Source organism: Rhincodon typus, chromosome 1 (assembly GCF_021869965.1).
Source record: "Rhincodon typus isolate 14 chromosome 1, sRhiTyp1.1, whole genome shotgun sequence".
Taxonomy (NCBI): Eukaryota; Metazoa; Chordata; class Chondrichthyes; order Orectolobiformes; family Rhincodontidae; genus Rhincodon; species Rhincodon typus.
Genome location: NC_063332.1, coordinates 616,772 through 630,181, shown reverse-complemented (window position 1 = coordinate 630,181; position 13,410 = coordinate 616,772). Strand labels below are relative to the sequence as shown.

At 44.3% G+C, this 13,410-nt stretch overlaps 1 pseudogene; it reads left to right on the top strand.

The window, feature by feature from the left end:
• Window positions 1–11,060: 11,060 nt before the first annotated feature.
• On the top strand, window positions 11,061–11,610 carry LOC109935174 (annotated as a pseudogene).
• Window positions 11,611–13,410: the final 1,800 nt, after the last annotated feature.

Below are 13,410 nucleotides of genomic sequence, written 5' to 3'. Positions count from 1 at the left end.
ATGTGTGCTACAAGTTCATTTTAAGGACAACACCCTAAGACCTGCATTGACTGCGCTCTTCTCACAGTTATCCCCTTATCTGCTGATCCTGAAGTTAGATTCTTGACCCTTTCCATTCTCTGTTCTATTACTTATGCTGGAAAATTTAATAACCTCTGCTGAGCTCCCACTCTCCCCACCCCACTTTAATGTTTTCCATAATTTTCTATGCAACTGATCCCAACACCTAACTATTTAGTTTAAAACCCGATCCACAGCACTAGTTATGTTATTCACCAGGACTCTAGTCCCAATATGATTCAGCTGGAGCCTATCCCATCAGAACAGCTCCCTGCTTCGCTAATACTGGTGCCAATGTCCCATGAATTTAAATCAGTTTCTCCAAACTTTGAGACACGTGTTTAATCTTGATGACGTTGTGCCAATTTGTTCATGGCTCAGGTAGTAAACAGAGGTTATTACCTTTCTGGTTCTACTTTTTAATTTAGTTGCTCATATTCCTTCACTAGGACATCTTTTCTCTTTCTACTGATATCATTGGTACCTACGTAGACATTGACAATTGGATCTTTCCCCTCCCACTGTAAATTCCTCTGTGAGCCAGGTGAGATATCTTGAACCCGGGCACCAGGCAGGGAACACAGTCTTTGTGGCTGTCGATGCTATCCACAGAGAATAGTGTCCATTGCCCTGACTGTGCTATTCCAACTACAATTATGTACTGATTAGAACGAGGATGAGGTGGGTCTCATTGACTATGAAATCCCTGGTTGGGGTTGTTAACCAGGGGGTGGGGGGGACGGCAGTCAGGGAGCCCTTGCTGACAGATACGAACATGAGATTCAGAGTGTCTGTGAGTCTAGGGATTGACTCTGAGCTGGCTGGTCAGAGCCCATGTACTCTGTGCATGTAAGTACAGGATACTGGCCTCTGTGCAGTTATTTCAAATTACCTTTCTTTTTTCTCCCCCTGCTTAAATGGCTTTCTGTGCCATGGTAATATAGTCAGTTTGCTTTTAAAACTTAAAAAAAAACCAGCAGAAGATAATTATTAAAGAAATGTGGGGAGAACAAGAATTATGTGACCATGCTAGCAAGTAATATAAAAGAAAATATTAAGGGTATTTTTTAGATGTCTAAAAGGTAAGAGAGAGGCAAGAGTGGACATTGGACCATTGAAAGCTGAAGCTGGAGAAGTAGTAATGGGGAACAAAGAAATGGTGCAGGATCTGAATTAGTACTTTGCATCAGTTTCCACAGTGCAAGGGACCGGCAGACTAGATGGACCACATGCGACAGTCATGGAGTCACAGAGCTGTACAACACAGAAACAGACCCTTCGGTCCAACTACATATTCTAAATTAATCCTGGATGACTTGCCAGCATTTAGCTCCTATCCCTCTAAAGAAGGCTCTATTCATATTCTCATCCAGATGACTTCTAAATGCTTTAATTGTACCAGCCTCCATCACTTCCTGAGGTAGCTCATTTCATGTATGCACCACACTATGTGTTATAAAGTAGCCCCTTAGGTCCCTTTTGGACTCTCCCACTCTAGGGAAAAGACCTTGGCTTTTCACCCTATCCATGCCCCTCATGATTTTATAAAACTCTATAAGGTCACCCCTCAGCCTCCTACACTCCAGGAAAAATAGCCCCAGCCTGTTCAGTCTTTCCCTATAGCTCAAACCCTGGCAACATCCTTGTAAATCATTTCTGAACCCTTTCAAGTTTCACAACATTCTTCCCATAGTAGGGAGACCATAACTGGACATAGTATTCCAAAAGTGGTCTAACCAACATCCTGTTTAGACTCAACATGCCCTCCCAACTCCTATACTAAATACGCTGACCAATAAAGGCAAGCGTACCAAACACCTTCTTCTCTATCCTGTCTACCTGAGACTCCACTTTCAAAGAACTATGAACCTGCACTCCAAGGTCTTTTTGTTCAGCAATACTCCCCAGGACCTTACCATTAAGTGTATAAGTCCTGCCCTGATTTGCCTTTCCAAAATGTAGCACTTCACATTTATCTAAATTAAACTCCAGCTGCCACTCCTCAGCCCATTGGCCCATCTGATCAAGGTCCTGTTGTACTCTGAGGTAACCTTCTTCGCTCTCCACTACACCTCCAATTTGTGTCATCTGAAAATTTATGAATGATACCTCGTATATTCAACATCCAAATGACTTATATGAATGACAAAAAGCACTGAACCCAGCACCAATCCTTGTGGCACACCACTGGTCACACGCCTCCTGTCTGAAAAGCACCCTTCCACCACCGCCCTCTGTCTGCTACGTTTGAGCAGTTTTGTATGCAAACGGGCAGTTCTCCCTGTATTCCATGTGATCAGATGCAGAGGTGCCAGTGTTGACTGGGATCACCTGATGAATCCTGTTTTTCTCCTAGGACATAGAACAGTGCAGCACACTACAGGCTGTTTGGCCCACAATGTTGTGCCGACCTATTATCCCACTCTAAGATCAAACTAAACAACATACCGTTCATTTTACTATCATCCATGTGCCTATCCAAGAGTTGCTTAAATGTCCCTAATGTATCTGACTCTAGAACCACCGCTGGCAGTGCATTCCACGCACCCACCACTCTCTGTGTAAAGAACCTCCCTGTGAACTTCCCTATTCCTTCCTCAAATCACCTTAACATTATGCCCCCTCGTGATAGCCATTTCTGCCCAGGGAAAAAAGTCTTCAACCAGTTCTGGTCGCCGCATTATAGGAAGGATGTGGAAGCATTGGAAAGGGTGCAGAGGACATTTACCAGGATGTTGCCTGGTATGGAGGGAAGGTCTTATGAGGAAAGGCTGAGGGACTTGAGGCTGTTTTCGTTAGAGAGAAGAAGGTTAAGACGTGACTTAATAGAGACATACAAGATGATCAGAGGATTAGATAGGGTGGACAGTGGGAGCCTTTTTCCTCGGATGGTGATGGCTAGCACGAGGGGACATAGCTTTAAATTGAGGGGTGATAGATATAGAACAGATGTCAGAGGTAGGTTCTTTACTCAGAGAATAGTAAGGGCGTGGAATGCCCTGCCTGCAAAAGTAGTAGACTCGCCAACTTTAAGGGCATTTAAATGGTCATTGGATAAACATATGGATGATAATGGAATAGTTTAGGTTAGATGGACTTCAGATTGGTTTCACAGGTTGGTGTAACATCGAGGGCCAAAGGCCCTGTACTGCACTGTAATGTTCTACGTTCTATGTTCCCCTCCAAGCCACTCACCACCCTGACTTGGAAATATATTGCCATTCCTTCACTGTTGCTGGGTCAAAATCCTGGAATTCCCTCCCTAATAGCATTGTGGGTCAATCCACAGTAGGAGGACTGCAGCGATTCAGGAAGGCAGCTCACCACCACCTTCTCAAGGGCATCTACGGATGGGCAAGAAATGCTGGCCCAGCCAACGATGGCCATATCCCACAAATGAATCAAAAAAAGCCTAAGCAGGTTGACTGGGTAGAACAAAATATAGGAGATAGAGCACAATGTGGGAAAGTGTGCAGGTCATTTTGGCAGGGAGAACGAAAAGAAGGGTACTTGCCTAAATACAGACCAACAGCAGAATCTGAGGTGCAGAGAAATTTCAGTGTTCTGGTGTCTGAGTCATGAAAGATTAGCACAGCAAAGTAAGGACCTTATTTTTCACTTAATCAGCCCATCGAAGGACACTGTTAGATTTTTCTTTGTCTTCATCATTTTTCAGTTTTTGTTTCAAGTGTGTAGGTGAGGGAAAGGCAATTGATGAAGTTTTTGTGGATTTCAGCAAGACCTTTGACAAGTCCCACATGGGAAACTGATAAAGGTACAGATTCATGGAATCCAGGGTAACTTAGAATCATAGAATCCCTACAGTGTTAAAGCAGGCCATTTGGCCCATTCGAGTCTACACTGACCTTCCAAAGACCATTCCACCCAGACCCTCCCAACCCCTCCTACCCTATCTCTGTAACCCTGCATTTTCCATGGCTAATCTTTCAACTGTGGCAGGAAACCAGAACACCTGGAGGAAACCCATGCAGGCACAGGGAGAATGTGCAAACTCCACACAGACCATCATCCAAAGCTGGAATTGAACCTGGGACCCTGGGGCTGTGAGGCATCAGTACCAACCATTCAGTCACCCCAACTTGGCAAGATGGATTCATAATTATCTTAGTCACAGGAGACAGAGAGTGGTGGTAGAAGCTGTTTGTGTGATTGGAGCCCGGTGTGCAGTGGTGTAACACAAGGTTTGGTGCTTGGTCCCTTATGGTTTGTGATATTCATAAATGCTGAAGATGAGAAAGTGAAGGTCGATGATAAATGGAAGATACAAAGATTGGCTGGGTGGTTGGCAGTGAGTGGGAAGGTGTTAGGTTACAGGAATCTTAGGAACAGATTGGTCAGATTGACACATCAGTGGCAGGTGGAATTTAATCCTGATAAATGTAAAGTGGTGCACTTTGGATGAAGACAAAGCAGTACTCAATGAATGGCAGGACACTAGGAAGCTCAGAGGAACACAGGGATCTTGGGGAGCTTGATCACAGAGACCTGAAGGTGGCAGGACAAGCTAACAGGGTAATTGAGAAGGCATATGCGACATTTGTCTTTCTCAGTCTTGTCATGCGTTATGACAGCAGGGATGTTATGCTGGAACTGTACAGAATTTTGGTTAGGCCATTGCTGGAATGCGTATATTACCATTGTGTGCAGTTCTATAGGAAGGATGTGATTTTGCTGGAGAGGGTGCAGAGGAGACTCACCAGGATGCTGCCTGGGATGGAGCATTTGAGTGACAAAGAAAGGCTGGATAAGCTCGGGCTGTTTTCTTTAGAGCAGAGAAAGTTCCCCCTTAGTTGAAGGGTCAAGAACAAGGGGACAGAATTTTAAACTGAAAGGCAGGGGATTTGGAAGAAATTGTTGGAAAGAGTCTTTTACCCAGAGTGTGGTGGGTGTCTGGAATGCACTGCCTGGGAAGGTGGTTGAGGCAAAAAAATGTCACAACCTTTAAAAAGTATTTGGATGAGCACTTGAAGTGTCATAACATTCAAGGCTACAGGCCTAGTATGGGAATTGAGACTGGTGTAGATTCGGTATAGTTCTAGTGTTACAGACTTGGTGACCCAAAGAGCCTTTCTGTACTGTGTGATTCTAACAATGTAGACTGAGCAGACTGTCACATCAAACAGCCTCTAAGGCTGGTTTGATGTAGATTCTGCTCATTAGGAACACGTATGTCCAGTAAGTCACTTCCAACAGCTGTTCCCAGTGATTAGTTTTATTTCTCAAAAGGACCGCCAAGATCCTTCCAAACCCACAACTACTTCCATCCAAAAGGACAAGGGCAGCAGATACATGGGAACACCACCATCTCCAAGTTCCCCTCCAAGTCACTCACCGTCCTGACTTGGAAATATATCGCCGTTCCTTCACTGTCACTGAGTTAAAATCCTGGAATTCCCTCCCTAAGGAAATTGGGGGTCAACCTACAGCACATGGACTGCAGCGATTCAAGAAGGCAGCTCACCCCCACCTTCTCAAGGGCAACTAGGGACAGGCAATAAATGCTGGCCTAGCCAGAGACACCCACGTCCCACGAATTAGTAAGGAAAACTTGCAGCTGAGGTGATTTTGTTTTTGTAAAGTTTATGGAAGTACTATTGTGTTTTCTTGGTGGAGTTCTGGTGAGATCTGTTAGATCTGGAAGAGTCTATTGCTGCATTCTGGCAGGGATGAGAGAGGAGTTTCCTGCTCTGTGAACAAAAGGACCAAGAAGATTTTATGAAAGATGTAGTCTCTCTTCAGCCTGACATAGAGTACAGTGTTTAATGAGGGATTGCTGTACAGAGACAGAACAGGCAGAGGAGGATGTTCCAGACTCGGGCCTGTTCACCCAGGGTTCTCAGGGAGCACTTTCTTCCACCTGAGATTTAAGTCAGCAATGTGTAGTGTACCTACAATTTAGAAATAAAAAACAGAAATTACTGGAAACGCTCAGCAGGTCTGGCAGCACCGTGTGGACAGAAATCAGTGTTAGCATTTCGGATCAAGTGACCCTTCCTCAAAACTGATTAGTTAGGAACATGTTGGTTTATATACAGTAGATAGAGTTGGGGGGAAGGGTTGAAGAGTAAACAATAGGTGGGAACAGAGCCCAAACAGACAGAAGAACAAGTTGGACAGATAAATGAGCGGATAACAGTCTGGCTGGTAGGGTGAATAACTATTAATGGAGACTATTAGTGGTTAACAATGGGTTGTGTCTAATAGCAGACTGTGTGAACAAGGCCTGATGTGTGAGGTTATGATAAGGACTTGGGAGAACTCAAGCCCGAAAGATAATGAACCTGATATTGAGTCCAGAAAGCAAAAAATGAGATGCTGCTGTTCCAGGTTAAGCTAAGCTTCGCTGGAGCACTGCAGCGAGCCTGAGACAGAGATGGAAACAGGGTGGTATGTGAAAATGGCAGGAAACTGGAAGCTTAGGGTCAGTTTTGTGGGCAGAATGTAAGTGTTATATAAAGCTGTCATCCAGCCCACGCTTTGTTTCCCCAATGAAGAGAAGACCACATTGTGAGCAGCGAGTGCAATAGACTAGATTTTGTAAAAGGCAAGTAACGTGCTGCTTCCCCTGGAAGATGTGTTTGGATACTGAGGAGGAAGCAGGTAAATGGGCAGGAGTTACACCTTCTATAGTTGCAGGGGAAGGTGCTGTGAGGCTTTGGGGGCTGGTTTTGTGAGTGAAGGAAGAATGAAGGGTGTCGCAGAGGGAATGTTCCCTGCAGAATGCTGACAAGGGAGGGGAAGGGAATATGTGTCTCTTGATAGCACCTCGCTGGAGGTGGCTGAAAGAGCGGTGAACGATCCTCTGGATGTGGATGAGATTCTTTAGGTAAATTACAGGAAAAAGAATAACTGGAGAGAGAATACGATCCCTCAAGGACTGAAGAGGACATGCGTGTGTGGAATCGCAGCAGATGGGCAAGGTTCTCAATGAATATTTCTCCTCTGTGTTTACTGTGGAGAAAAACAAGACGACTTGGGAACTTGGAGAAATTAGGGGTGATATGGAGTTAAGAATCTACTGATCACTACAAAACCATTGTCGATTGTCGGAAAAATCCATCTGATTCACTAATGTCCTTCAGGGAAGGAAATCTGCCACCCTCACCTGGTTTGGCCTGCATGTGAATCCAGACCCACAGCAATGTGGTTGACTCTCAACTGCCCTCTGAAATGGCCGAGCAATCCACTCAGTTGTACCAATCGCTAAAAAGTGTCAAAGAAATAAAACTGGACAGATCACCTGGCATTGCCGTCGGCACCAGAAAAGACAACGGCAGAAACAGCCCTTTTGATCCTGCAAAGTCCTCCTCACTAACATCTGGGGGTTAGTGCCAAAATCGGGAGAGCTGTCTCACAGACTAGTCAAGCAACAGCCTCATATAGTCATATTCACAGAATCATACTTTACAGGCAGTGTCCCAGAGACCACCATCACCATCCCTGGATATGACTGGTCCCACCGGCAGGACAGACCCAGCAGAGCGGGTGGCACAGTGGGATACAGTCGGGAGGGAGTTGCTCTAGGAGTCCTCAGCATTGGCTTCGGACCCCATGAAGTCTCATGGCTTCAGGTTAAACATGGGCAAGGAAACCTCCTGCTGATTACCACACACTGTCCTCCCTCAACTGATGAATCCATACTCCTCCATGTTGTAAAACACTTAGAGGAAGCACTGAGAATGGCAAGAGTATAAAATGTACTCTGGGTGGGGGATTTCAATGTCCACCACCAAGAGTGGCTCGGTAGCAGTATTACTGATCGAGCTGGTCGGGTCCTAAAGGACATAGCTGCGAGACTGGGTCTGCAGCAGGTGGTGAGGGAACCAACAAAAGGGAAAAACATACTTAACCACATCCTTACTAATCTGCCAGCTGCAGTTGTATCTGTCGATGACAGTATCGGTAAGAGTGACCATCGCATAGTCCTTGTGGAGACAAAGTCCCGCCTTCACATTGAGAACAATCTCCATTGTGTTGTGTGTTGTGTTGTGTGCTAAATGGGATAGACTTCGCACAGATCGAGCAACTCAAGACTGGGCATCCATGAGGCGTGTGGACCATCACCAGCAGCAGAATTGTACTCCAGCACAATCTGTAACCTCATGGCCCGGCATATCCCCTACTCAACCATTACCATCAAGTCAGGGGATCAACCCTGGTTCAATGGAGAGTGCAGGAGGGAATGCCAGGAGCAGCGGCAGGCATACCTGAAGATGAGGTATCAACCTGGTGAAGCCACCAAACAGGACAACCTGCACGCCAGACAGTGAAAGCAGCAAGTGACAGACAGAGCTAAGCGATCCAACATCAAATGGACCAATCAAAGCTTTGCAGTTCTGCCACATCCAGTCATGAATGGTGGTGGACAATTAAACAACTCACTGGAGGAGGAGACTCCACAAATATCCCCATCCTCAAGATGGGAGAACCCAGCACATCATCAACAGCGCTCTCAAGCAGCACCTGCTCAGCAATAACCTGCTCGGTGACGCCCAGTTTGGGTTCTGCCAGGGCCACTCAGCTCCTGACCTCATTACAGCCTTGGTTCAAACATGGACAAAAGAGCTGAATTCCAGAGGTGAGGTGAGAGTGACAGCCCTTGATATCAAAGCTGCATTCGACTGAGTGGGGCATCAAGGAGCCTGAGCAAAACTGGAATCAATGGGCATCAGGGGGCAAACTCTCTGGTGGTTGGAGTCAAACCTGACACATAGGAAGATGGTCGTGGTTGTGGGAGGTCAATTACCTCAGTTTCAGGACATGCTCAGGGTTGTGTCTTCGGCCCAACTATCTTCAGCTGCTTCATCAATGACCTTCCCTCCATCATAAGGTCAGAATTGGGGATGTTCGCCGATGATTGCACAATGTTCAGCGCCATTCGCTCTAGTCGCCTCTTGAATACATTCAATGTTTTGGCATCAACTACTTCCTGTGGTAATGAAATCCTCAGGCTCAACACTCTTTGGGTGAAGAAATGTCTCCTCATCTCTGTCCTAAATGGTCTACCCCGAATCCTCAGACTGTGTCCCCTGGTTCTGGACACAGCCACCATCGGGAACATCCTCCCTGCATCTACCCCATCCAGTCCTGTTAGAATTTTATAAGTCTCTAAGAAATCCCCTCTCATTCATCTGAACTCTCACAAAAACAATCCCAACCTAATCAATCTCTCCTCATACCTCAGACCCACCATCCCCGGAATCAGCCTGGTAAACCTTTGCTGCACTCCCTCAAGATCAAGAGCATCCTTCCTCAGAAAAGGAGGCCAAAACTGTGCACAATATTCCAGGTGTGGCCTCACCAAGTCCCTGTACAACTCCAACAACACATCCCTGCTCCTGCACTGAAACCTCTCACAATGAAGGCCAACATCCCATTTACCTTCTTTACCACCTGCTGTACCTGCATGTTACCTTCAGCAACTGGTGCACAAGGACACCCAGGTCCCACTGCACACTCCCCTCTCCCAATTTACAGCCATTCAGGTAGTAACCTGCCTTCTTGTTTTTGCTTCCAAAGTGAATAACCTCACATTTATCCAAATTATACTGTATCTGCCATTGATCTGCCCACTCACCCAACCTGTCCAGATCATGCTGAAGGATCTCTGCATCCTCATCATAGTTCACCCTCCCACCAAACTTGGTATCATCTACAAACTTGGAGATGTTACATTTCGTTCCCTCATCCAAATCATTCACATGTATTGGGAATAGCTGGGGTCTCAGCACCGATCCCATTAATTACTGTCTGCCAATTTGAAAAGGATCCAACTCTTTTTTATTCCTCTCTGCCAACCACTTTTCCATCCATCACAATACACTTCCCCCAATCCCATGTGCTTTAATCTTGTACATTAATCTCTTAAATTGGACTTTGTTAAACGCATTATGAAAGTCCAAATATACTGGATCAACTGGCTCCCCTTTGTCAACTCTACTAGTTAGATCTTCATAGACTTCCATGAGACTTGTTAAGATGATTTCCCTTTCACAAATCCATGCTGCCTCTGTATTATCCTGCCACTGCTTTCTAAATGCTCTGTTATAAAATCCTTGTCAATGGATTCAGGAATTTTTCCCACTATCGATGTTAGGCTCACCAGTCTATAATTCCCTGTTTTCTCTCTACCTCCCTTTTTAAATATTGGAGTGACATTAGCCACCCTCCAATCTACAGGGGCTGTTCCAGAGTTTATATATTCCTGGAAGATGACCACCAATGTGTCCACTATTTCTCGAGCTACTTCCTTAACTAGTCTGGAATGTAGATTATTAGGCCCTGGGCATTTATCAGCCTTCAATCCCAACAATTTTCCCAGCACCATTTCTTTACTAATTTTGATCTCCCTCTTCTTCCCTCTCACTAAATCTTGCCTCCTCCAACAATTCTGGTATCTGATTTGTGTCCTCTTTTGTGGAGACAGAAACAAAGTATGTATTCAGTTCCTCAGCCATTCTTTTGTCCCCTATTATACATTCCCGTCTCTGTCTGTGGGGACCTACATTTGTCATTACCAATCTCCTTCTCTTCACATACCTATAGAAACTCTTAGCATCAGCCTTCATGTTCCCCGCAAGTTTACTTTTGTACTCTATTTTCCCCTTCTTAATCAATTCTTTGGCCCTTCTTTGTTGAATTCTAAACTGCTCCCAGTCCTCAGATTTATTATTTTTCTTGGCCAATCTGTATGCTTCTTCCTTGGATCGGATACTATCTCTTATTTCTTTTCTAAGCCATGGATTGGCCCTCTTACACATTTTGCTTTAGCGACAGACAGGAATAAAGTTGTTGCACTTCCTCCAATGCATTCCTTGAATGTTAGCCATTGCCTGTCCACAGTCATCCCTTCAATTTGATTTGCCTAATCTATGAGCAGATTAAAATCACCCATAATTACCGATATTCCCTTGAGACATGCATCTTTAATTTCCTGTTTAATGCCATTCATGACATCACTGCAGTTTGGGGGTTTATACATGACACCTACTGATGTTTTTTTCGCCTCTTGGTATTTTGGCACTGAGCTATCATATGCTGATAATGGAACTTTCAAATTATCCCCAGGACAGACACCAATAACAGATGGCTCTGAAGATCTTGATCGTCATTGTAACCCAGAGGAGTCTTTTGCAACAGAAATACCAGAATTCCCATCAATAAACCCAAATGTCGCTGGGTTGGATGAAATTGATGACGGCTTGATGTTGACAAGCTTCGGCACAGGAAGATGTGAGCTTGTTTTCTTATCAGGAAGATACTGATGTAGATATATCTCTCAGTGGGTTGCCATCACCCCTGAATTTCACAAGCAGCCAAGGTTTAAGTTTGGTAGGGTACTAGCCAGTAATATGATGGCCACTTCACTATCAGGATCAGATGGTGAGGGACAATTCTCCAAGGTTTGCTTCATAGACATATCACGAACACTCAGGTACAGAAATGGACACTAATGCAGAGGGGAATGATTTTGAACTGCTGGATCAGTCAGAACTGAATCAATATAAGAATATAATTTCACAGGATTGAACCTCAAGGCAACAACCAAAGGCAGGTTTCCTTTCAAACTTCTTTCAAAAACAGTAGGTTTATGGGTAGTGTTGGTGTTGCCAAATTACATCACACTGGACCCTGTAGTCATTCATTGAAAGGCGAGGTTGCCATAATCCTGTTGTTGCAAACACACTGTCTGTTATTCCTGCTGCTGTTGTGCACAGTTTAAAAGAGTGATTGCCTCAGTGGTTACTACCTCTCCCTCACAGTGGAAAGAAATTCACAGCTTAGAGAGATGTAGAATTTATTGCTGCCATTGCAGATTTGTTTGGTGCCCCTTCTAGTTCATTTGGTTTGAAATGCGATCATCCCAGAAAAGCTGTTTTGAGGGATGAGCAAGCCATCCTGCACATCTGCACTTCCAAAATTGTGCTAATCATCATTAAGCATTGTTGATTTTTGACTTGGCACAGTTATCATTTTGAGCGATTGAAGTTCTTCATTCATGAGGTATTTTTGGTGGATATGACTTGTAGACTGCACTACCTCCATTCATAGAAGTATCTTCTGTGTTTCTGCTTCAAGAAGTAGAAATTAACTAACAAATTTTGTCAGCAAGCAAGGTGTGGAGTCAGCGCAGGGTAATCCAGACATCATTTGATTAGTTGAATTCTAGAAAATACATCATTTAGCATTTAGTGATGAGGAATAGAGTTGTCCAGTAAACAGACTTAATCCACTTTCCAGCATGTGTGATGCATTGAGCAACAAAATTCATCATCGGCAAAGATTAATGCTGCTATTGTTCACTCAGGAAAGCAAGGCTGGAAAAATTCTAGGATTAAAGCTTTGAATGTTGTCCTCAGCCAGCGCCAGTAACTAAATTGTTCAGAAGAAGAGGAGGCTGAGGTTTTTTGGGAACGTATACATAGAGTAATAGAACATAGAACAATACAGCACAGTACAGGCCCTTCAGCCCACGATATTGCACCGACCTATTATCCTACTAAGATCAATCTACCCTGCATACTGTACATTTTACTATCCTCTATGTGCCTATCCAAGAGCCGCTTAAAAATATCTAGCAAGCTTTGCCATTCTATTTATCCATCGCTATATCGAAAAGCTCATAATATAGCAAAACTGAAAAATAGGGAATAGACTATTCAGGTAATGGAGGCTTGGTTTTTAAAACCCTCGTGAGGTTTGAGTGAGATCTGTGGGATTTTGTGTGCTTATCTTTAACACTGTAATTTGATTAACTCGAGACAATGCAATACTTGTGAGCTTAAATTGATTTTTAAATACATTTTAGATGTTGCAAACTCCTCTATTTCGTTGTGCTTTTGATTTCTGTGACCATGCAGCTTTTAGCTGCTTGTTAGACTATTTTTAAGATCATTACAGTTTAATTTTTTCAAGCTCTTTCTTATGATCACTGTATTCTACAGTTCTCATGGTGACCAGTTTTCCGGTTCTGTTATGCCGAAAATGTACATGACCAGAATCAAGGGTTCAAAAACAGCTGAGTTGAGTGTGGGCTGTATGGCATGACATAACACTGGATACTGATAGTACACAGAAATACTTATGTGTGGAATGCCCAAAGACTCAGGCTGTGAACAAGAAGCGGAGCTGCGTCTTTTGCCTGCTTTTAAGGGCATCACAGATGTAGCTATACTGACCAGGAAGGTTGATGAGGGCAGGGTGGTAGACATAGTCTGTAGGGATTTCAGTAAGGCCTTTGATAAGGTTCCATATAGTGGGCTGCTCTGGAAGGTTAGAACAAATGGAATCCAGAGAAAGTTGCAAATTGGATACACAATTGGCTTGATG